This window comes from Poecilia reticulata, chromosome 1 (genome assembly GCF_904066995.2).
Source record: "Poecilia reticulata chromosome 1, P_reticulata-male-v2, whole genome shotgun sequence".
NCBI lineage: Eukaryota > Metazoa > Chordata > Actinopteri > Cyprinodontiformes > Poeciliidae > Poecilia > Poecilia reticulata.
This window is the reverse complement of record NC_088830.1, coordinates 13,361,745-13,388,449: the sequence shown is the minus strand read 5'-3', so window position 1 is coordinate 13,388,449 and position 26,705 is coordinate 13,361,745. Positions and strand designations below refer to the sequence as shown.

General features: G+C 37.4%; 1 long non-coding RNA gene across 1 annotated transcript; it reads left to right on the top strand.

The window, feature by feature from the left end:
- Positions 1-370: 370 nt before the first annotated feature.
- LOC103464931 (uncharacterized) lies at positions 371-17,664 on the top strand. Its single transcript, XR_533724.2, has 3 exons — positions 371-448; positions 2,691-2,736; positions 17,532-17,664. It is a non-coding gene; the product is annotated as an uncharacterized LOC103464931 (long non-coding RNA).
- The last annotated feature ends 9,041 nt before the right edge of the window (positions 17,665-26,705 follow it).

Sequence of the window (26,705 nt, the reverse complement as noted above, 5' to 3'; positions counted from 1 at the left end):
CTCCTTTAGAAACAAAAGTGGAATTGAATGTTTAACATGATGTAGCTGTCAAACTATCCCATGTTTATTTTTGATTGGCTATTCACTGCCTTGTGATGACTCCTCACCAAAAATGTCATTCTTCATGGAGTTTATTTCAGAAACAATACAGAATAATCAATTTCCATTCAAAAAAAATGTCTCAACCAAGTCAGAGATCATCTTTCTTACATTTGGTTGTTTGGCAAAATGAAATAAATAGATGAAAATAGTAACCCCTCATTTTATTGCTATGTCCAAGGTCACTTTCTTTTGATAAATCTAAGATCCATATTATTACTTAAAAGTTTAATATATGTTTTACCAGCAGAGGGCGCTGAGTGCCGTATCCACCAGTTGCTGACCCTCTAACGAAGAAGAAGTTGGCCAGTTCTCTGCTCCAGTAACCTGGGTTTTCTGTGTTTTAAAGGTAAGCTGTGAGGCAAATTGTGATAGATAACAGTAACAATAGCTCGTGAGTGCTATGGGGCGTGACAGATGTAAGGGCAAGGTGTGAAGTCGCACGTCTCCTCTCTTTACATTTGATTTTCTGCATTGTGGAGAAAATGGCGGACTCGTAGTCCGAGACGGTCGCAGTGATGGGCGGCAGAGTTGTTTCATGTTTGTAAGCTAAAAGAAGCTAACCACCGAGATACGCATGTAGTATCAATAAAAGCATGAGTTTGTGACTGTAACCTATGTTGAACGGAGTAAATGTGTCATGTCATGAGGTGCTTGTGTAAAACTAAATTACTTGGCTAAAGTGGCGTCAAACTGAGCATCAGGCTAAGCTAATGGAGCACACCTGGCCTAGAGCTAGTTTAGTTATTCAGTGGTGATTAAAGTCTGCATTCTGCTTTTACGCTTATCAGAGGAAGCGTCCAATGTTTTCTGTTCACTTTATTAAGGTTGAATACAATAGAAATGTTAAAAACACATGATTTAAAATGGACTTAAAATATGATTCATAAGAGTGATTGATTTAAAAATAGGTCAAAAACAGTTAAATACACTATTAAACCAATTAGACTTTATTATGGAATTTGTTAATACAGTAAAATTCATTTTGATAACTTAGTTTATGAAAGTGATGCATGTGGAAATAAAACTGTAGAAGTACAAAGACAGTTATGTAACTGGGTATAATAAGAACTATTTAAATACTATTGCTTCATTGTTGGGGTTTACAGTGCATGTGTATTATGCTAAGTTGTAAAACAGAAAAAGTTGGCCCATATTTGAGTAGCTCCTGTAAACTGCTGTTTTCTGTTTAGCAGTTTATGCACAAATATGTTGCAGTGTTGATGAGTTGGCTCATCACTTTCAGCAGTTGTAACAGTTGCATCAAATGTTTGTTTGAGGCCACACACACAAACTGTTTGAGGTATATTTGTCTTTTTTCGTGTAAAGTTAGCTGCCCAAACTCCTGATGGAGTAGATACCCAACTATCTCGCCTTTTAGTTTTGCATGTTAAAATATCTGATCTGTTTTGAGAAACGCACATTCACACACATTCAAAAGAAAGTTTAAAAAAAAGTTTAAATCCAAAGAATTGACCACAGAGAAGGTTTTGTTTTTAGGGAAGCAGATAATTTTAATTTGCCTTAAAAAAAAATCCTTGGAGTATTTCTCTGATAATTTTATAACCATGTATGTTTATAATTATATCCGGAGACCAAATCCAGAAGTAAGAAAGAGCAAGTCGTCCGTAAAGATATTTTACATGGAAAATAAACACGTTCAAATGTAGAAACTTTCAAGTTTTTATGCTATATTAAAAAAAAGTGTGAAGAATATGAAGATGATAAAAACACAACACCTGCCTGCCAGCTGCTTTACAGTCTGTGAACACGATGTTGGCATTTGCCACAAAGTTGAGTTCTCTAAAGCTGTGAACATGCTGTGAGTCCTCTGTTGTGCTTCAAATCACGTAGTTCAGGTTCAGCACGTTGGTTTTATCAGAGCTCATACTGAACTGCTGCAAACTGTAATTCCTGTGCTTTAAACACCTACAATATATGCAACAACTAAAAAAACTGAAGCCCTACGACTCAGACAGAGGATTTGTTTTTGTTGCTTTTTTTTTATATACATAAAACAAACCCATTTTATTTATATTTCTAGACCAGACAAATATGGACCAAACACAGCCCCAATTTCATGCTCCCCTCCCTTCTGGGAAAAAAAAAAAAATTAATGTCTAATGTGTGATGTTAAAGGGGAATGGTCAGGATTTTGAGGTCCTGTCCCAACTGCCTTGGCGGATAACATTTTACATGCAGTAGCCAACTCTCTTCCATTCAAAGTTTTGTATATATACATTTATATTTAACTGGATGTTTTTTGATTGAGTGGTGGATGGATGAATTTGCATTGTGATAGTGGCAGCTATGGTATTTAATGATATAAATAGAAGCTTCGTGAACTCAGCTTTCTTTTCAGAGAAAGAGATGTTGCATATTTGTATGGTGCTCTACAGACTGTAACTCTGTTGGTTGCACCAATTATTTCTTTAAACTTTCTCCATCGTTTTCTTAACCACACACATTAATGTGGGCAAACAATACATTTGGGTTGGAGAAATGGAAAGAATTAACATAATTATTTTTTCTGTTTTCTGTAACCTTTTGAACGTTTTGCTCTTCCTCTTGTTTCTCCGCGTCTCTAACAGGGAGAGGAGAAAAATCTCAAGTCTCAGGAAACAGAAGCTCAGTCAGGTCTGTAAATTGTAAGCTGCTCAATTCAAACAGCAACAGTTTATTGCAGATTTTACAGCCTCAGTCAGCATTAACATCAGCCCTCAGGGTAGTTAGTCACCCTCCAGGATGAGAAATCAATGACAGACAGTCGCTTGGTTTCACTTGACTGAGAAAGGAACATATAAGTTTGCTTTGGGAAATGCTGTTATTCTCTGCTTAAAAACTCAGGTGCTGGTTCAGCCTACTATTGTTTCCCAGCTTAAAATATGAGCTATCTCCAGTTTTTGACTTTTCAAACAAAGTCTTGACAGAAGAATGGAAGTTCATAGCTTTGCTTTCTGCTTTTTAAAGCTCGTGTGTTTGTTCATTGGTTCAATCACCACAGATTTTTTTTATTTATTTACTACCTTCAAATAGCAAAATATAGAAGACCAGAGGACAGTGGATCTTAAAAAGCACATTCTCCTCCTCTAAAGTTCAAAGGTGAAAAAATATTTTTCTCCCCCACTGGAAATTATGTTTACTTTGATGAAAGTGAAATGAAACCCCTCACACAGGTGATAAGCTAATATTGTCATGCCTGGAGGGGGAACTGTGTTTAATAATTTAGTGAAACTGAAGAGCAAAAAAAAAAAAAAAAAAAGTTTCCTTTGGTGCGTAGAAGCGCCTCACTGTGGGTGGACTGCTGGCCTGGAGCTGCAGCACAAGTGCAGAGGCAGAAAGACGGGAAGTCTGAGGTCACAATGTTAGAATAAACCCAAGAAGCTAATATTACTCCCAGATGAATCATTATAAGTTTAATTTTATTACAACTTTCAAACCTTCAAATAAATAAAATCTCAGTCACTCCTTTAAAATCCTCAATTGAAACAAAATCTGTGACCTGCTGTCGTCCTTTGGATCTAAGCCAGGAGGCAGAATATAACAAGTGAGCTTGCTTTAAAAGTCCCACTCATCGTGACTCATCACTAACCGACCGCTTCTGAAGTTAGCACAGCTGTCACTCAGAGTGTTTTCAAATCAATGGCACCTCAGCAGGCGTACTTGATTATCGTTTTAATGAGAAAGCCCTGATTGATTTCCCTTCATTTATTGCCAGCCTGGCCTGGGTGCTCCTGGGAGCTGGTTTCATTTTCTCTGTATCCCTTCACCCCTAAAGCTGGGTCGTAACATGCCACTTATTGGAGAGTCATTGTCGGAGTCGATGCCTGGCATAAGTGCTGCATTTGAAAACATATTGTGATTCTGCATTGTAATGCACAAGAATAGAGAGGAGAAAATGAGGTTATCTCCTCCTGATCGTTACAGTATCCGTCGCTCTCTCTACGTAGATCAACATTTGTTTCAGGTAGTTCCACAGATGCATGCTCATGTGAACTAAAATATGATGTTTAATTTTACAATCTTAACCACATGCTCGATAGGACCTGCTGTATATAAATATGCAAAGTTAAAAAAACACCAAGAGTGAAACAATAGCATACATCCCACTGTCTAATGTGTTGCAGAGAACAAGGAGGAATGCATCACTTGAAACTCAATAAAGACGGGCAGCGATGGCAAATTTAATTCCAACAGTTTGGTGCATCATCTTGTTTGGGGCTTTAGGGGCAAACAAACATACAGTTCATCTGTGGCACACTGATAAGCACGACTTACAATTAAGTAAACACACTCTAAAAATAAATCCTCCCTTTATCACAGTAGCATGCTATTACACTGAATTAATTTAAAAAAGAAACATTTTATCTTTATACGAACTATATTTATTGAGTGGATAAAAATTCACCATTTGGGCCATTTAGGTTTTCAGTTTAGATCTAGACAGCTGAGCTTTTGCTTCAAAGTGCGTTACATCATAAAAACATAAAAATGCATCATGTAATCAATTTGTGAAACCAGTAACAAACATTACGTCTTGTCAAGTGCCATCATCAAAATCAGCATTACACATCAAATATGTTGGATAATGTTCCAGTGATTATGGGTTGAAAACAACTCTAAACAGGCGGGTGTTTAGCCTTGATTTAAAGGAACTTAATGTTTCAGCTAATTTGCAGTTTTCTAGAAGTTTGTTCCAGATTTGTGGTGCATAGAAGGTAAATTCTGCTTTTCCGTATTTGGTTCTGGGGATGCAGAGCAGATTACCAGTAGTAGTAGTGCATGTTTATCACTAAACGGTAAACTTTGTGGCCCATGTCGGTTTGTTTGCAATGTTTTTCACACCTGACTGATACGATGCATCAACAGAAAGTCAAGCTGCTAATGTGGAAGCTTATTCTAGTTTCAGTGCTTAATTTCTCTAATGATCTGTAAACAAGCAGGAACTAAACCGTTTAAACCTCAATATTAAGCAGCCAAAGTTACTTTGAATGAATGAATGAATGAATGAGTGAGTACATGTCTTGTCTGGCTCAGTTCCCTGATAATATACCATATCCTCACATCTGTGTCCTAAGCTGTGAGAAATGGCCCCCAGATCATCTTCTTTAATCACCCAGGAGGCTGTGTCTAGTCCAAGCCATTCTTCAAAAAGACTGGGGATGTGTGTTGGTTACAAAGTCGATGTGCCTATCATGTAAAATATGAGCCCCTTCTGTGCATAAATACACACTCCACCGTAGATAAATGTGTGCGTGTCTGCATGTTTTAAATCAGTTTTTTAGTTTAAAGGTATTATGTCTTTCTGCAGCATCGCTATGCCTAAAATGCTGACACTGAGTGCGCCACAGAGACCTCTGAGTGCTCCAGGCTTAATTCTCTGCGCCCACCTGAGTAGTGATGGAGAGCTGTGACTTTGTCTCTCTTTTTAAAATTTATTAACATGATCTATCCCCGGTGTCTGCGCTTAGCACACATTTCACACTGTATTGAAAATATAAGAGCACTTTGCTGCTTAAGAGCTGCAGAGAAATTATTCAGGAAGTGTTGCAAGAGGTGTTTAAAACCTAGTGCAATATAACATGTGATGTGCAGACAACACTTTCCTTAGAAAATGAACAAAAGCTTCATAATTATACTCCTGATCCAGTGCCATGAATTTAGCTTTTTACTGCATTAAAAATACACGAGAGACACTTGACCTCACAATGGAGTTTTTTTTTTTGCATATAACCTGAAGCTCAGCAGGTTCACTTGTTATAGTTGGAGAGCTTCCTGGATGATTGGGATGTCTGGTGCAACAAGGACAGTGGTAAAGTGGACAGGTTGAAAAGGTTCACAAGGTTAGAAGAAATTTGCTTTATGAGGCAGATGAATGTCTTTTTAAAGGATAACTAAACAAAATGTAAAATGATGAATTTGATGAAGTTAAATGTTTTATAGGCAAACAACATGGTGGTAGAAAATAACTGCTCTAAATCATTGTATTGTAGCGCTCTTTGATTCATTGGCTTGAACCTGACGCTTTCTTCAAAGTGGTTTTTCAACCTCTAACCTCTGGAGGCGCTGAAGTAATATACTGAAGTTTGAGGTTGTAACTTGAATCTTATTTTTTTTTTAAAAGCATATCTTTTATGCATAGAAGTGGTTCACAAAGTAAAAAATATTAGTTATTACAAAGAAAACAAATGTCTTAAATTAAATGTGCTTTCTTGCTATTTCTTGTACTCTTCTATCTGCCACAGCACCATCAACAGATCATGTGTTACATTCATTAGTACATTAGCTTTGATTATGCTTCCCACACAGCTCTTCTACATTCTGGGAGCTTAACTCACCCATTCCCTCTCCAGGTTTTCACTCTTCCTCTGCATTTAATGCAGGAGGAAACTACAACAGAAAATCCAAAGAAATTCATAAACGGTAAAGAAAAAAAAAAATTATGGTCTTGCACATTAAAAATTAATGAAAATAGAGCAAAACTGTATAAATGTGTCCAGTAAAATTGTGCAGGCTTTTTATTCTTTTACCAGACTGACTAGTGCAGTTAATTTTAAGAATGTGTTCTTGTATGTGCTAAATTTAGTTTCCTTAGATTTAGGTAAGCAGTAGATGGATAAACATAAGTTTTCATAGTTTTCAGATTTATTCTGCAGATTTACACTTGCACGTTAACTTAGGTGCTAACAACACATGTGGTTGATTATTCCTCTTTTTAGCAGACAAATGAACAACATTCAGGGCTTGTTCCTCCCGAACATTAAATGGCACCCTGGGCAGTGAGCCATCTCGCCCATATCAAACCCTCCCCTGCCTGTCACACCATTTAAAAAAAATCCAAAATCCAAAAAAGAAAATAATAAAAAAAATGAAATCCTAAGATAGAAACAAGTACTTAATTACTAAGATGCTTATTTGTTTTATCTGGCTATTTTTTATTAAAATTTTTTTTAGAAATAAAAACAGCAATCTCTCATTACAGTCAGAATGTTACTCTGCTCTGATATTGAAACACTTGATGAGAGTGAATCATTGCCTCTGCCCTTTGTGTTTGAGACAGAGTGTCCTGATCTTCCTTCCCTTCATCTTCAGCCCACAGCCGGCTCTCATTACTGCACCACAGACACACCATAGGGCTGACTGAGGTCACTCTTAATGCGAACATGTTCCAAAACCCATTTCACAGCTAAAAACTAACATTTAATTTTCTCTCTGGTCTTGGGAGAAGAAGAATGTTTAGATATTTTATGTTTTTGTGTCATTTGTAGCAAAAAAACCAACAAAAAAAACCCTGCATTTTTTCAGCCGTTTAGCATCCTTTGATTTGTCAAGCACCGTTATTTTTGCTCTGCAGGCTTAAGCCACTGAAATTTGGGAAAGTCTACCATACAATGGTGAATTGGTTGTTAAATATAGCCTTAAAACTGATTTATTTTCCCAGTCATCATTCACAGTCACTGTAAAAGTGAAAACTACAAAATTTCCTTTCCACACATCAAAATCAGCCTGGACTGTATTGATTTCTGCTCCTGCAGGCCAGAATGAACTCCTACAAAATGAATGACCAAAAGAAAGCAGTGTTTCAAGATGGGGAAGGTGATTAAGTTCAAAAGGGACTGGGTATGGCAGTGGGGCAGTTCACCGAATCCAGACTGTCCCACTGAATTAGAAATTAATCTACAACACCTCCCTGAAACAAATTACCACCCTGCAACACAAACACAGAAAAAGCCCAGTCAGCACAGCAGTCAGACTGTGTATCACTACTCTGCTTAATTCTTCTACAACATGTTTGCATTTTAATAGCAGCTTATCAGAAATGAGCTCAAATGAAACCGTCTTGTTACCCCGAGTGAAAAAGCTGAGTGATCAGGAAATACAGTTTAATTCATAGGGAGCAGTGTTCTTAATAGCACTAAAATCATGCACTGAAACACTCCAACACATTCTGACTGTGCGTGGAACAGGAGGCTGTAGGAAAGGAAATCCATGTTGAATTTATATAAGACCATTACATTTTTTTTGCTGTAGTAAAACACATTTATTTGGGTAGATTTCACTCAATATGTCTCAGAAGGAATTACACAAGATTAGCAGCTAGATAAATAATTTATATTGTAATCGGGTCTTAAAATGTACCTACTCGGGTCCATTTGCTTAAATTACTTAAGTAATTAAATAGTTCTGTTTTTAGACATTAAATTATTAATATCTGTCAGCATATATTTAATAACTGTGCAGATAAAGCATCTGTAACATCAACATTTCAACAACAGAATCATATCTGAACCCAGAATATCCTTTCTTGGTGTAGATATTCTGGTTTCCTGAGGCAAAGTTACCATTTGTGACAGTTTACTGTAAGTTCTGTACAGATTCAACATCTGTCTTACTTGCAGAAGAGAGATATCTCATCTATCAGACCGATGCTTCCATTAAAGCTAATTCTACTAATTGAAACCACTGAAAAAATTGATATTTGTGTAGCACAATGACATGCTATATTAAACATCTACAAATTTCACAAGATGCCTTATGTTTGTAGGCGTTTTCTTGGGACAAACAACTCTTGCTTCCTTAAAGCTATGGTAATCGATCCTGAGGGCTGTTATTCTCAACCACTGTCCTTAAGATAATGCTTAACTTACACTGAAATGATATTAATTCATAATGTAACCCAGATATATCAGTCTGAAACAGCTGTCTCATTTCTTCCAATGTAGAAATGACAGACATGATTGTATGTCTACATGCATGATTTTATGTATGTCCACATACAATCATGCATGTAGACACACATGATGGTACTCTGTTATGTCAGTCTAAGCATGAGGAATGCAGCCAATTTGGCAGGAAATCAAGTCCTTTATCACTGATAAAATAGGTGTTACTTTTGATGAGCTCGCAGTTTGAATGACGCATATTTATTAGGATCAAGTGTGTTGAATTTATAGTGTTCATGTTACTTTTGAGGTAATATCACGGTGTCTTTGTTATGTTTTTTTATATTTAAAGTGAAGTGATGAACTGACTCCCTGATGGTGTAATTTCAAACCTTCGGGGGTACCCCCAGTGGTCAGATAAGTATAAATCATATTATTTAGAAAGATTCTCTTTTTTTTTTAAAATTGTTTTAAAAAGATTTTTTTAGACTTCCGTGGCCTTTATTGAACAGTAAATGGAAAAGAAATGAGGAGGAGAGGGAAGGGGAAGACGTGCAGCAAATGGCCCAGGAGCCAAACCCAAGAGAACCACATGAAGGATTTCAGACTCTGCCCATGGTGAGCCCCTTCCACCAACAGAGCCATCCTCGCCCTGTCTCTTGTATTTTATTAGCGTCCATGCCGAGATGAGCGAAGGGTCTGGATAGTGCAATGTGAAGTTAAATAATACATTGTGCAGCAGTGGTGCATATACTGTATGGCATATATGGTGTGAAAGTGCTGCGTATTTGTTTTACACATCCCAAAAAACTTTGTTGGCCTAACTTACCTGGTGATCAAACTGTGCATGCTGCAGTGTTAAATGTAAAGTAAAGCAATGTGGGTGTTATCCAATGACATTATGTCAGTGAAATGCAAGACAGATAACCAATAGTGTGAAGTTGTATTTTCATTCTCTGCTGGACATCACACATAATAATAGATAGTAATGGTTGACTTGAAACATCTTCAGTCAAATTTGAACTAAAATGTTTACAGAAAACTCAATTTATTAAAAACAAACATTAAAATTCTGATTAATGTTTAAACTTTGCTAATGTTCCACCCCTCCAAAGCTCTTTTTTTTTTATAATGTCCATTTTTCATTCTCTCTCTTAGTGTTACCCATCTTTCCATTCGTATTTCTATCTATAGTCTCATTTCTTCCAGCTAAGCCATCCAGTCTAACGTCTAAACGGAGGAAACATTGTGCATTCTTCAGAGCCAAAACGCACCAATCGCTTCTGACACACACAAACACAGCCTCGCGCTGGCCGGGGCGAGACATTGTTGCACCCTCGACTCTACCAGCAAGGAACCCTGCTCCGATGCAAATTCAAATGTCAGCTTACTTTCTCCTCAAAGGCAGTGTCAGCTCAATGAATGAGTGGGACCTTAAAATCAGGTAATTGTTTTTGGCAGATCATTGTATTTAGTTACAGTATTGAGTGAAGCTAAACCACCTAAAGGTGCACTATGAGGGGAAGCAAATGCACACAGACACATGCAAAAGGGATACATGAGAAGAACAGCATCTTTTTTTTTCTTTAGTCTTTGTGCCGGGATTAAAATGGAAACATTTCATTTTATATTGTTAGAAAATGGGTCTCTTTGTAATAGCACATCCAGTTCCAATACTTTTTTAATCTGGGTATAATATTAAAAGGTTCACTTCTATCCCTGAGATCATGTACATCAGTTTTCAACAAATCTGAATATTATTGGAAATTTCTTTTGTTCTTTTGTGTCAGTAACTCAATTTATCAGTTGAATCATATTATATATCTGGAGAATATTCACTGTTTCCACATTTTTAATGTTGCAGCCTTTTTTCAAATTGTATTAAATTAATTTATTTTCTCAAAATTATGCACTCAAAAACTCCATTATAATATTGTGATTTTGTTTGTGTGCGTTTTGCAAGTTTTTCCAAATTCATCCATTTGCAGAGAATTGACAATTCAAGAAAGAATGTGTAAAAGTCATTTAGCTAAACTGAACATAACTTATGTTGCAGAAAGGAAACTAGCAAAAAAAATAATAATTTGCATCAATCTCTTCTGGATATAAAATACAGCCACATTTTTCATGTAATGTAAAGTCATATATCACCACATCAATTTTCCTCCCCTGGCATTGCAGCAGACAGGTGATGAAGTCTCGTCTGTCTCATAATCTTGTTATTGCTGCACTTCTCAGCTTTGGACCAATGCCAAAACACATATTACACAAATAAAACAAGAGGAAGACAGACTGAGGAGGGCAAAGTGGCTGCTGCAGCCTCTGCATCTCTTCTCTGTCCCAGGATCCCACTGGATGACAGCTCGTCCTCTACATTCATTCATGCGAACTAGTGGGAGACAAAAGAACTTTGAGATTACATACTATATATATATATATATATATATATATATATATATATAATATGTGCATGTAAATTAATTTAATTTTAATGCAACCCTATTCAAGCCGAGGCAGTAAGCATGAAAAAATGAAACATAAATGTGCAAACCTGCATAAGGATGACGTAACTAGATCTGCTTCAGCCTGTGTAATCATTGGTGGGGGGGACTCACTACAGTTATCAAACATAAAAACTGGTGAATCCAGTTTACAGACAAAGATATTCCTATCCCTGCTTCTATTTTTATTTTAAAAAAAAATCATTTTCATCCATCGTAGATGGTAACAATCTGAACCGTTTTTTTTTTTTATTACGACCCTGATAAATATAGTTTTTATGACCGTGTGACAAAATTGATGATTGCAGCATTTTTCTATGAGGGTTGGGAGATATTAAAACAGATAAATTTAGTTTTTTTTCCATCAGGCTGCATACAATTTTTTGGGGAAAAACAAAAATATGATGCTGATGGGGCAATATGCCTACAAAACATCTCGTTTACAAAAAGTAAAATATTTCATCTTAATATTGCACAATAATGGTTCTCTAAATATTTTGAACAGAATTTTGATCTAAAACTAGATGTGACCTCTGCATTCTTGCTTCAGGCTCTGCAACATAAAGGGCACATCACATGCTTGACATTTAAACAATTTGAACCAAGAAAGAATGTAGTTCTTGAGCTCCCCCACAGTTCATACAGAATTGACGACCGTCTCCCGCTTCGTTGGAGCATCTTACAACAATAAAAAAAAAGCATAAAAAGAAACCATGATGTCCAAGACAGTTGTGTGCCAGAGTGTGTGTTTGTGTTGTAAAAAAATGGTTGCTGAATTTCCAAGTGTCAGAAACTTGAGGTGTATTTAACGGTTATAAAAGTGGCGCTGTCCGATGTGGATAAAGATGCGTCTGACCTTGAGTGTGATGCACAATGAGTGCAGAAAACGTATCATTTATTCTGAAAGAGGATGAAAAATCGCAGCCATCTGTTGGAGCCCTGAGAAAAGAAGAAAAAGGAGTTGAAGGTGTCCACTTAAATGGAGACAGACACTAATGCACAGGGACTACAGCAAAAACTATGGCTGCAGAGCAGAAGCATGAAAAACATTAAAGCACACTGGAAGAGCGGTGATGGGGTGTGGAGGCTCCTACCCGTGGGTGAAAATTTACGGTGGCGTTTAGATGTCATCTGCTATGGTTAGTGCGGCGCGGCCGACAGCAGCGGTCTGCTGAGTGATCACAGCTCAATCAGCCGGAGCTGTGTGTCACTGCCAGGGTCCAGTCATTTGTCATAGGACTGCTTACAGATTTCTGGGTCTCGCTGCAACAATAAATTGCAACAAGGTTTTATAATCGCTCTGCCCATCTTACCTTTTTGCATCTTAATCGGGTTTGAGCTCCTTATCTTGTTTTTGTAATTTAGATATGTCAAACTTGTTTTGTTTTACACAGTCTAATGTTCCGATGGTATTTACTGGGTCAATGTAGGGATTTCAGTTTGCATGCGCAACGGTGCAGGAGTTTTTTGTAGTTTTTTTTATGGGATAGGACAAAACAAACTATTGATGAACCTATAGTTGTAGAAATGTTATAAGTTACTTGGCGACTAGTAGGCAATTTCTTTTTGAAAAATTCACAGAATCCAGGTTTAATGAAGCAAAAATAAGCATCTAAAAAATAAATTGCACTGTTGAAGAAGGATACAATGAAAAATGAAAATGAACTTAAATACCTATCTTTCCAAGGTTTCCCCCAGAAAACTTTCAAAGCCCGATTGTTGGGTGCTAAGGCAGTTATTATCCAGCGTTCTCTCGTGTTTAGAGTTAAAAAATGTTTACAGTTGACAGGAAATATGAAAATATCACTTGATAATTATGTGTTAATGAAAGATTGGAAGATTAACACTTGAAAAGTCTTAAAAAATGCAAACATTAAAAAGAAACCTCAAATAAATAAGCAATGCTAAGCCTGGTGGGGCCACAAGTAAAGCCTGGGGGCCCGCCAGGCTTATAATATACTGGGGGAAAAGCCTGCGACTAATTTCTGTAATTGTAATTAGTCACACTTTGTTATGGTTCAACTAACAAATCATATTCTACCACTTTTCACGGTTTAATGGCTTTAATTTTTTTTTTTTCTGATAATTCCTGTTTTGTACCATTTTTACTGAAGGTCAATGCATTTAATCCTTCTTTCATAATAGAAAAGTCAGCTTGAGGTCAGAAATAATTAATTTGTATAATGAGTCTCTTCACTGGGAAGAATATAATAACGGAGCAAAATGCGTCTCAAATAAAAGCTCTAACTCAGAGTTCATTTCAGTTAAGCAAATGAAAAATCTTATTGTGCAAATTTGACAGCATCATCCCACCCGGAGTCCAAAGGTCTTGCTGAATCAGAGTGTCAGTAAGGGTGAAGTGAACGAGGCCTTTGCATTAACATGCAGCACGGCCAGCTTCCACACAGAGCAGTGAGTCACGATTACATATCCCTGAAGAGGTATGGGTCATCCCGTGTATAGCTGCAAAACATCTCTCCAGAGATGTGACCTTAGCTGCTGACAAAGACTCTAACCTTTGCAACAGATCAGACTGTGTGGCTGCGCGGAGGCAACAACATGAAAAATGTTTGCAGAGTTAAAAAACAGCTGTGTACTGTTAATGCAATAATATCGTATTTATGTGTTTCATAAATGCTTTCATATAAATCTTTGAGCAGACCTTTAAAACAAAGCATCTGAGGTGAAGAGAAGCCGGAGTGAAATCTGCTAATGAAACAAAAAGATGCAGCAAGCCTTTTGTCAAATCACAGCAGCAGGAAGTTTTTATTCTTATAATAAAATTTCCTGCTGTTCCCATCTCATGTGTTCCAGTTTCTTCCTTTGATTTGTACCCCAGCTGTTCAAGTAAAGGCTTTACTACATTTTTCATTCCTGAATGACTCTTTTACCATCTCACCAGTCACCTGCCCTCTAAGCTGCAATCCATATATCACACTTTTTGTCACTTACAAAATGAATAAAGGACAAAAAAAAAGTAAATGAATGGAAATTATGTTCAAAAGCAATCAGAAAAATAGGAAAACTTGTAAACAGAAGCACAGGTTTATGGCTTCAGTTTTTGACGTAACATAAATGGCACCACTGATTTTAGCAAAAAAAAAAAAAAATGAGAGTAAGAAATGTTCTTTTGTTGAGTGATACAAAGAGTTATTCAGACTCTTTCATTAGTCCTATTAAAAATTTCCTGCAGATAAAACAACAACAAATGGTTTTGGGGGAGAAACAGTTTGAAAAGAAAAAGCAGCTTAACGGAAAAGTCGTCTTCTTTGCTAACAGCTGTAACCCCTCTAGAGCTGCTTGAGAAAGAAGATGGTAACACTTGCTTGTCGCTTCTCTCTGACCCCATACATGGAACATCTGACAAATTAAACTACCAAATTGAAGCTCTTTTAAATTGGAGTTCTGTCTTTATGAGAGAATATAACTGTCACGAGTAAAACTGTCGAGCTTCGTGTCTAATGAACCGTTCCAATCAAGTCTAATTTTCTCTTTCTTTGCAACGTCTGAGCAAACATTCAAATTAGTTTTAAAAACTGTCATAGTTGACGATGAACATTAGAAACGGCTTTACTTTTCAAAACTACAGACTCAAGCATGAAGCACTTAAAGTAATGAAGACTGAATAAATCATGATATTTTTCTCCTTTGATTACACATTCTTCATGTTTGCACTGGTTCTATGTTATATCATTCCTACAGACATCTTTCTCCATCTTCTCAATTCCATCTTGATCCTGTGCATTGTTTCTTTACTTGAACCAAAAGCCCACTAATTTTCCATGTGACCTTCGCCAGGCTTACACTAATAACTTAAGCTTTCTTTCCCTAAGTTGTAAGGCTTTTCCCCCTGTGTGCTGCTAGACTTAACGAGAACTGCAAGTAAAACAAAGCAGGTGATTAGCACAGAACATACAGGAACGGGTATGGATAGCAATGTTTCTTACAGAAATGTTCCGTTATGGCATCGCAGTTATTTCGCAAGACTGCTGACAGTTGTCTAACAATCACTAACACTCTCCACAAGGAGGACAGACCGCAAAAGCTAATTGTGAAAGAGATTGGCGGTCCACAAGGCTATATGCAAACATATTCTGAAGGGAACTCCATCAGAGTTTGGACAAAATTTGTATGAGGTTCAGTTTTAAATTGCATTACTGAGGTAATAACGCGGCAAAATTTCCTATAAGGGTGTGACACCAAAAAGAAAATTACGCACCATTTACATTACACAGTCATATTATCTGTCTACTGTTGCATAATTCGGTGATAAGTGTCAATATGAATGCTTATTCAAATTTGTGCATCAAGAAATCACACATACTTAGTGTGTGATTTACACAGATACGTTTCCATTGAAGTTCTGCTGGATAGACTCCAACATGAAGCTAGGCAGCTTTCATTGAGGCTTTTATGTTCTAGAAACATTTAAATATACAAGCTTTATCATTTTTAGAGGAATGTTTGACTACACATATAGCTACAAAGTCTATGAGAAACTTGATTCTGTGGAGACATTTGCTGGTGGGAGTTTCTGTGCATCCTAATAAATTTATGGCAAGTGGGAAGAATGACTCTGTCGTTGCTATTTTTGCTCTTTAGAAAAACTTGAGTTGCAAAAAAAATTGTATTTTCTCTTGTATGTCATTCGTTTCCAATCTAACCTTCTTGCAAAGCTGTGACTGAGACAGTCAGAAGTGTTGCAGTTGACCTTGAATGCCTAACTCATGGTAACAGATCTGCTTCCTGCATTGATTTTTTTATTTTCACAGCAGAGTTATTTGGGTTTCTGCCCTCCAGTTGCATCTCGGCTGCCACCAAGGTCAGCTGTGAAAACGAGAAATGGGTTTTCATCTCCATCAGTTTCACACTGCAAGTAGATATGGATGTGTTGTGACTGTCTTGTATTTTGTCTACTCTACGGTGCTGTCACACAGTTTCCTATCCTGCCACGCTGTGTGCTGGCATTTTGAAAAACAAATGCTATGTGAGTCTGAACATGAGCAAATGTAGGTGATTTTGTGATGTCTTTTTAAGTAAGTGTGCCATTTCTTATTTGTTCCCATTGTTTCTGTGTACTAAACTCAATTGTATGGAATTCACAGTGTTCTGCTGCGCTATGACTAGGGATGTTACTTTTTGATAACTCGCCATCAGTGGCAGCTGGACAATGGGGTGCTGGAGCAAGTCTACATTTTTACCTTCTCATTTTAACAAGAAACCTTTTTTTCTCATAACAAAAAAGTTTCTGGATTTAACAAGACAAAATTATGTTCCTCTGACTGATTACGACTTATTTAAAATGTTTTAAATGGGCTCATTCTCACCCTGTTTTCTTCGAGACATTTAGAAATCCCAAGAAGTGTTCCTGGTTTACTGTTACAACTTTGCTCATTTAAGGAGATACTGCTCCTGACTTTAGTTCCAAGCTCTGGCAATTGAACAATATCTGTAGTTCAGTCACAGCTTTTGTTGCTTGGTGTGCTTTATTAGTCATGCTGGTTGCCATATCGCTGTGCTTTTTTGCTCCATTTCCTTTTTCTGTTTATCACCTGCTATCATTTGTTTCTTGCGGATAATCAGTTATGAACGTTGCTGTATTTTTGTTGCTCTGTTTAGCATTATAGTGTGTAGATAGTGATTTTCTTGTTGCTAATGCTGCTCTTAATGTTTCTAAGGTTTCTTTTTTAAAAGTGATAGTAATTTTCTTGTTGATTTTTATGATCAAGAATTTTTTTTCACCAGCTGCCACCTCTCACCATTGTATTTTGTAGATTTGTTTTTTCCTAATTCAGAATCAACTGACTGTTTGGGAATGATATACATGTGATCTTAGTGCCTCCAAGTTGTACGCTTAATTAATCAGACATTATAAATGGCATAAGCTTCTCTTTCAGTAAATTATTTTTGGTATGCCATTTTTGCAAAATGTAATGCAAGCTTAGGCCAGAAAGTGGCACTGTTGTGCTGTTTATGGCTCAGTGCTGCTGCTATCTTTATGACTTAAAAGGTAAGCACTACCTAACGTTTGTCTCATCATTGATAAATGTATTGACTATAAACAAGTTGCTGTGCTATTTGTTTAGATGGTGTGTCTAAAAGGTTCATTTACCTTCTAATAAAATTGTAGGGTTTTCTAAATTATTTCTATATCATTTTGCTGGTTGTAAATATTGTTTACTTTTCTGCACTTTTGAAAACTTCATGTTATAATGTTATTCCCTCATCAAAAACATACCTGGAGTGTCACTTTTATTTTTTCATGCAGGGTTGAGAAATCCCTAAATCTCCTGTGGTGTTTTGCTTGGTGGAACCGAGGACAAAGCTTGGAGATGATATTTTCCAATCTTCCGAGCTTCTGCCTGACTGACCCCACTCAACTCCTTCAGACTAGCAGCAACACCTGGTGAGTCTGCTGATCTTATCATATGAACTACATCTCGGTGGAACGCTGGTAAAAAAAAAAAAATAAAAAAATACGAATGGCTTAATGGAGAAACATTGTTGTGATGACATGCTGAAGGTGCAGTGCCGAAAAGAATTGGGGCTTCTTAAAGAGACGGAAGACCAATTTCAAGATGTTAATTTGTGAAGTCAAATTGCTTTGTCTTCATTTTTATAACAACAAAGCAACTTGATTGGTTACAAACTGACACTATTTGTCTGAAAAAACAATGCGTTGTATGTGCTAGGCTTCAGTGGAGGCTTTATAGCACAATATATATGGTGCTTTATGTTGTATGCTGTACATTTGTATGCAAAAGTAATGCAGTTTGTTTATAGCTTAAAAGGTGTAGAAGCCAATACTGACGTGTAATAAACCACTCGGTCTCAGCCACCATTTCGACCTTATATGTTCCTGCCTCGTCCCTTATATCATACCCTGAAAGAAATAGCAACAACAATGCAAAGTATCAGATTGTATAACGAGCCAATTCCTCTCTGGTTGGATTACATAAATAAAAACATCTACATTATTTTTATTTATTAAATTTTTTTTAAAATTGTAACTCCATTCACATTGTTCTATTTTAATAGATGCCAGTCTCATTTCCTAAAATATACAAACATCTAGGTTAAATTTCAACAATTTTAAATTCAAAACTTCCAGGAGTATAAATATTTCGAGGCCAACACGTAAAATAATTCTTTGGTTGGTTTCAGCAGGTGGAGCTTCAGAGTCTGTACTTAAAATGATAAATGAGGAAATTGCATGGGAGCATGCAATCTGATTTAACAGCAAGGACTGAGTGAATGCTTTGCAAACGGATGAATGTGCACGTCTGATAACCAATTGAATCCCAAGGATGATGAACCGACTGACTCTCCTCCATTTTTCTAAGAGAGCCCTCATCCTTCTTAATAATACTAACAGGATGGACATACTTCACTATGCAGATACTGACCAACATCCCACCTACTTTATAAAGAGTCAGGTACACAAGCATATACCAGCTAACATGACCCATTTCTGCTGTACTGCTTCAACTCCGCTATTTCTTTTCTTCATGTATGTCTGTCTCTGTTTTTACCTAAATAGTAGCTGCTCAACCAGAAGGACGAACATGCTTCACCTTTATGCAAAGATTATCTGGTGAAAAGCATGCAAAAGGAGATGACTTTCTGAGGTGAAGGTTCCAGACACACCTCAATGCACTGCCAGAGGATATTTAATCAGGCATTGTGTAATTTCCTTTGCACAGTAATATAGAAAGACAGATGATTACAGCTGATATTATAGGATAAATTTAACTCCCATAAACGCAACATTAGAAACTTAAACACAATGTACGTTGTCACTTTCAGAAAGACTGTAAAGCTCTTCATCTGTTTGCCAGGTCTGTTTTGTTCCTCACTCTCTCTGCTGGAATAATTGTGCTTGTGTTGGACTTTATGGCTTCTAAAATCACTTATTGATCTCTGCGGTCCACTGCAACAGAATCAGTCAAAACATAGTTGCTAAATGACAATCAATAGTCTTTAGACATTGTCTGTTGTAAACTGGAGGTTCCCATTGACTTGCAATTGACCCTATGCAATCTGCATTCATCATTCTTTTTAAACCCACTTACTCACTTCAACTTATAAGAGGCTGCAGCATACACACGCACACACACGCGCACCCCCCACCCCCTCACACACACACACCCACACGCGCACACACACACACACAGAATGAGGCAGTGTAATCCATTCTGATGGATTACTATTGATGGTACTTGTAGCACATGTGTGTATGTAAGGGATCTTAGGATGGGCTGAAGCACCACATTGCTGACTCGGCCAGAACGCCCAATTCTATTGCTTAATAATTGACAAGGTTTTTCAGTAGGTACCCCAAGAGCTTCTGTATAATACCTCTTCAAGCTGTCCTTCCCATCTGGTACAGGGACACATATATACACATCTGGATGGATATTATTTTCCCGCCTAGTCCTCTATGGTCATTTATTGATTGACTATATAACCTCGCCACATTTCATGTTTTGCCCATTAGACCCCCATTTTATCTGAGATTTACATGATTAGACCTACACAAATAGAACACTGTTGTGAAGTTGAAGGAAAATGACACATGTTTTTTTTTTTTTTCTACAACTAAAAATCTGAAGGGGGAAGAGAGCATTTCCCTCCTTTTAGTCAGTACCCTAGGCCTCAGTAAATAAAACAAAACAGTGTCTCTTATTCTGAACACACCATTCTAATAATGACATAATGTGTTGACAGAACCAAGCTTTAAGACAGAGGTAGGTTAGTTGATGGTAAGATGGATGGAGCAAAATTCAAAGGAATAGAAAAAACCTGATAAAGGCTTCAAAAGACTTGGAGAGGAGGTTCATCGTCCACTAGGACACTGACTCTATGCATAAAACTGGTGATAAAATCAAACTGTTCATATCATATCAATAAGTTAGAATGGCCCAGTCAAAGTCCAAATGTAAATCCAATTGAGAATCTCTTGCAAAGCCTAAAATTTTTTGTTCATAGATGCTCTCTATTCAGTCTGACTGTGCTTGAGCAATTTTGCAAAGCAGAATTAGCAAAAACGTCAAATGTAGACAGGGAGTATAGATGCATACTCCCAAACAGTTCCAGGTGTAACTGTAGTCAATGTTTACTCCAAACAGCATTTACACAAGGGGGTGAATACAGATATTCAATAAGCCTTTTAGAATTGTATTTATTTATTAAAGATAAATTTGATCATTTTCCTTCAGAATAAAAAATATTGGTGGCTTGTTGTGACTTAAGTTGCACTGAGACAGAGTCCCAAGTGTTAGAATGTGGTGTTGGTATAAAATGAACATGTTGCCATCTAGTGGGTGTAGGGTGGCAAGCACAATTGCAGTTGCCAAAATACCAAGAGATGACTGTTGTTGTCCAGGCCTGCTTTTGTACTCTTAAGCTTGCTGGTGGTAAAATGTCAGTATCAGGAATGGTTACATGCTAATTTAGATTAACCATCTGCTTATATTCCACTTAAATATATTCCACTTGAGCATTTAAAGTAGTCATTTTCTGTCGGTTTTCCCACAGTTTATGGTTCCACAAGATGCAAAGGGTTTCCCTCCTCAGTCAGTTGATCTTTTATAAATGGAAGACAATGGAATGATGGATGGATTTTATTTTTTAAATCTCTAGGGTTCCATGCAGATGTACATTATTTTTGTAAAAAGTCACAGAGCATTGTAAAGCATACAAGCCCTATTCCAGTGAAGTTGGGATGTTGTGTAAATATAAATACAAACAAAATATGATTTGCAAATCCTTTTCAAGCTATATTCAATTGAATTCAGTAAAACGTAGGGGTACGCCAATTTATCGGCCAGCCAAATTATCGATTTCCTTAATTTTGGGAGACTGGTGATTAGCCGATACTTGCATGTTAAGCTGCTATTATCCCCCAATCTTAACTACATTGGCAACGGTCTAATAACCAACCACTGTTCTCTTCTGTTCTCCCGTGAGAGGTTTGACCGATAGACCACCCACCAGGTCATGTCTGCACATTAGCAGCTATCAATAGTTACTCCGCTGTTGCCAACTCAGCAACTTTCTTGACGCATTTAGTGACATTTCAGACAGAAAAAATTTATATCAGCCAAAATCTGAATCGGCAGGTCAGATGTAACCCAATTAGCTTTATCCAGAGGGAATATACAAGAATTTAGAATAAACAGATCAGTATAACTAGCAAATATTACCGTATAATAATTTTCCAGTACTTTTTTGTAAAAGATCTGTGATCAACCAGAAAACTGTAATCAGTGCTCTCCTACTAAAAAGACATGATATTTACAGTGCAAAGGGGTACTTTTTTTTCTTTGTTTTTGCAAATATTTACTCATTTGGATTTTGATGCCTACAACACATTTAAAAAAAGTTGAAACAGGGAATGTTTACCACTGTGTTACATCACCTGTCCTTTTAACAACACTCAATAAGCATTTGGGAACTGAGGACTCTAACTATTGAAGCTTTGAAAGTGGAATATAGAGGAGGGAAGTTATTTTTCCTATGTAAAGGGGGGAAATAAATGGGTGCCTGGTTGTAAAGAACTTCAAAAAATGGAAATAACCAGGATTCAAAAAAATACACAAAGGGCAAAAAAGAGGATGCATTTTGCCTACTTGGCATGTATCTGAAATGTGTATATTTTTGGAGTGCTGGTTATTCCTATTTTTTGTGGGTGGAATTCTTTCACATTCATGCTTGATGTACAAATTAAGTTGCTCTACAGTCTGGGGGCTCTGTCTTGCCCTTCATAACATGCCACATGTTTTCAATGGGAGACGGGTCTGAAGTGCAGGCAGCTTCGAAGGGAAGTTTGATTCCTTTTATATTTAATAATTTATGCACCTTTTGGTAAGTTTTACATTTTGGCATTCTTTTTATGTGAATGTAACAAATGTATTTATCTAATCTTCTGAGCAGACATTCAAATGGTGTTACCGTAGATAAACAATAGAAACATTTTGGGACAGTTTTGGTAGCTTAGACCATTCATATCACTGAGACAAGATGCAGCATTTTCACGAATATCTTGCATGCTTACGGACTACCAGCAGAGGGTGGTGCAGATCTTTAGTTTGCATAACACACTTTTAGATGCCACTAGTTTATTTACAGGCTTTTGTCTGAAATACTTGGCTACTAATATATAATAAATGCTTTTAGATTTAAGGTACAAATAAAATAGTTCTAATCTTTATTTTTTTTCACAAATTTTTCACACGTTTTTCTGATTCCTTTTCCCCTTGTCTCAGTTTACAAAGTAGATGTTGAATTTTCCTCTTATGTCTACACACTAATTATGAAATACTTTTCACCTGGTGACCACGCTTAATCAGTTAATAACACAAAAAATACACAAATCAAATATTTTAGTGGTGTGTGCAGCGACATGCCTACAGAAATATTCCTGCTAGTGGTAAAGTAAACAGTGGCTCCAGTGATCCCAACAGGCCTTCAAACTCATAATTCTTGTTTGTCTCTCTGATTTTTTTTAACCTTTTTTCATTTTGAGTTTGCTTAGAGACTACAAACACAAAAATCGAAAGTCATTCTTGCTTTACATAGTTTATGCATGCGTGAAATACATGCTGACTTTAAACAGCAACAGGAAATTACATCATCAGCAGCTTTATCCACTGATGGACTCTGATGTTCACATTGAGATGGGGCCTCAGACACGGTGTGGAGATGGGGCCTCAGACACGGTGTGGGAATGAGCGTGTGTGTGCGTGTGTGTGTGTGTGTGCGTGTGTGTGTGTGTGTGTGTGTGTGAGGGTGTATATTTGTAGAGTTGAGGAGGGCAGCACGGTCACAGGTGACTGTCATGTTTAATAATGATTATCACAACGCACCTGCGCCCCCACGCTAATTAACTGGACGCAAATGCAAATGAGTCCGGGGATTTGGAAAAAAGAAAAAAAGAAAGAAAACGGCTCATGGAGTGGCAGTGAGCGGTTGTTCAGCTGCTGGATTTGATTAGGGTAATGAACGTTCAGCGTTCATTACCAGTGGTGGCAAAAGGAGGTGAGATAAAGGAAAAGGAGGATATTAAGGTGAGAGGGTATAGCAAGCATGAAGCAGTGGAGCGAGGGAGAAGGAGGTGGAGGAAAAACAGCACTGATGTAGCATGATGGGAACAAGTGGAAGAGTGGCTTGTTGACTGTATGGGGTAGAGGAGACAGGAAAGTGTGGGATAAAGATGCATTTTGAACCAACGGTGGCAAAGTCTTCCAAAGAGCTTCTAAAGGAGCTCAACATTTCACGATGTAAACAAAACAAATACAAATTCATTAGAATAACATCAAAAAGTCTATATCAGTAATTGAGTTTTAGAAGCCACAAAGGTTATTTCTAAAGATGTCTGTGGGTCACAGAAGCCTGTTTTCAACCATACCGTGTTTATTAGAAAATTGAGTGGAAGAAGGTATGTCAGAAAACGATACACAAGCTACAGAGATAGCAGCAGCCTTAGGAGGAGAGAAGGAAAAGCCTTCCGGTTTGAGGGAGATTCATAATGCGTGGACTGAACTGTGTGAACTGTCCAATTTCTCTGTGCTAAAACACTTGTGAACCAGAGGTAATATCAGAAGTGATTGACCTGGGATTAGTCGGATAAATACTCCACAACTCAGTGACCCATAGTCATCTTCTCGCATGGAAGAACATTTTTCATTTAATTTGGAAATCAAGGCCAAATTAAATCAAGAAGAGAAAAATTTAAAATCATATAGTTTGGGAGCCTTATCTGCAGGTGCTGGTCACCTGTGTTTCAGGACGTCCAAAGTTAGAGCAGCTATCTAAAAGGAAAGGTGGGCCACTTCATTCTTTGCCCTGTAACAAGCTTTATGCTGATTTCATTTATTTCAGCAGGATCTGGCATCTGCCCACATGGCCAGGGATGCCAGTACCTGCTTAAAAAACCACTGTGACTGGCCTGCCAACAAACTTACCTGACCTGAACCTCAAAGAGAATCTATGGAGTATTTTCAAGAGGAAGATGAGAAGCTGCGAAGATGCTGCCGTCAAAGGAACCTGAGTTTTCTTAACACCTCTGCAGAGTCACAGACTGGCCTCTTTGTCAGGACGCACTGATGCAGTAGTTTATGCAAAAGGAGCCCAGCCCTAGTATTGAGTGCGTATACTGTACACTATTTGGACATGGCTTTTAATAAGCTGACATTGATGTGAAACAGTATTCCATTTTCTCATTAGCTGTAAAACATAGCGGTCAAAATTAACTGACAAACAGATGAAATGTATCAGTCTACATTACATAGTATGATTATTTTTTATTGAATTACTAAAATAAATGAACGTCTTACTGCAGCTATTTCATATTCTGACACTCTTTTCCTGTTTGTTGCACTGTAACATAAGCTCTGCTACAGACTCCCTTTACCGAGGAGCATAAAGAAAGCGTCAGAGAAGGAAGACAGAGCACCTTTGAACCTCATTCATTTATTGCATTGCATTCCAAACACGCATCCTGTATCTCCATACTGTGATTTGGGCAGTGCATGCATATACACCTTGCTCTAACAAAGCAAATTGCGGTTCATCCAACTCTATGGCCCCAATCTCAGTCCGGGGAGGCAGGCTCGTCACTCACACAGATAAGGGTGAATTAGGGTCTCGCTCTGGGTTTTACATTTCAATTTAGCCTCCGGCTTCTGAGCCATTAGGGGCCTAATCTAAAGCTTGGTCTGCAGTGTTCTCCTTTCCCACCATTCCCAATATTGTTTTATTAACTTTCCAATATGCCTGAATGAAACTCCTACAGATTCATTACTTTGCATTAAGTTCATATTATGGTAATTTGTGATAGGAAGACCTCTTGTTTAAGAATGTGCCAGTAGTCAATCTGTTTATAATGTGGTGTTGCTGTATCACCAGCTGGTTCATTTGGGTGAGGAGAACAGACAGTGTGAGCGTAATTGCGACTTGATAATGTGCCTGGGCATGCAGAATGACCAACACGACTGTTGCCAACAAAGTGTGGCGGAGGAGGGGAGAATTGTGCAGGTGCAAAGTCAAAAGGGGACTTTAGCTCTCTTAAGACATCTCTCTGAAGATTAGTCGCGGCTGCATATTGTGCATAACAGAAGCACTTTAAATCTTCAAGTCTGAATTTGACTGTTAGACACGGTTATTTCAGGTAGTTTTGCATGAAAGTATGAGCACTATCCCAATATTTTTTCTATCCTTCATGCTTTCAAAGTGAATCTACATTCAATGGAAAATAAATGCAATTAGGTTCTGCAGACACAAGGATGAAAACCAGTTCATGACTCTCTAATAAAGGAGGTTTTGGGTCACCGACATAGATAATTATGACTTAAACAGAAGAGGATGCAATGTTTTCAGATTGTATAACAATTAAACATATAACAACTTTGGCATGCAACTGTTTTCAGACTCCTGTACTCTGACACAACAAAACAAAATTTGATGCAAACAATTCTTTCAGATGTTTCCCGATTAGAGTCTCTCTGTGTGTAATTTCATCTCAACATAAATCCAGTTCTGTGTTATAATGCTTGGGTGGCTGGTTTATGTTTGTTTTGCTATTTTAATCATTTCTTTAATTTATTGATTTATTTATTTTCAGTAGGTCTTGTCATTTTCAGTTAATTTCCATGTTTCTTGTTAGAAAGATGTTGCCACATCAGTTCCTTACTTGGTGTTTAGTTTACCAGATCATTCTTGTGTTCTGTTCTTTTGTACATATTTCTCTTTATGGGCCCTTTTGAGTCCTAGTTCAGCTCTTTTCGTATTAATCAGTCCCTCTACATTCCCCCTGACCACACCACACACCTCTGATTAGTTCATTGGGTCCTTTGCCATTTTCCACCCCTCAGTATCAAAGTTCCTGGTTTTTCATTGTTAATTTTTAGATTCTTCCACTGCGCTGCCTGTTGCTCTGCCTGATCTCCATGACCTGATCTTCTAGTGATTCCCATGTAAGATTTCCCCATTAGTCATTATTTAACAAATTCTGTTTGGTCCTTTTTGTTGCTGAGCAAGTTTTAGAGAGTACTGGTGAACAAACGGCATTATGAAGACCAAGGAACATAGGCCTGTGATGAAGCTGTGTAGAACTGACTGGCGGAGCGAGGAGAGCATTATCAAAGCAGCACACAAGAGACCCATTATACCTTTGGAGGAGATGCACAACTCAATTGGGAGAATTGAGCTCCCAATTGGGTGCTCTAGATAGCCAGAGCACCCTTAGATGCTCTGGCTATCTAAGGGTAGCCAGAGCATAACATGAATAATCCACACAGTTTTGGACATTTTGTAATGTTATTTATTTAAAATATGCATTTTTGCATGAGATGTTACAACAATGGAGTGCATATGACCTCAGAGTGAGCTTTGGTGTCAAACATAACAAACAAAAGGAAACTATCTGAATATTAACCAAAAT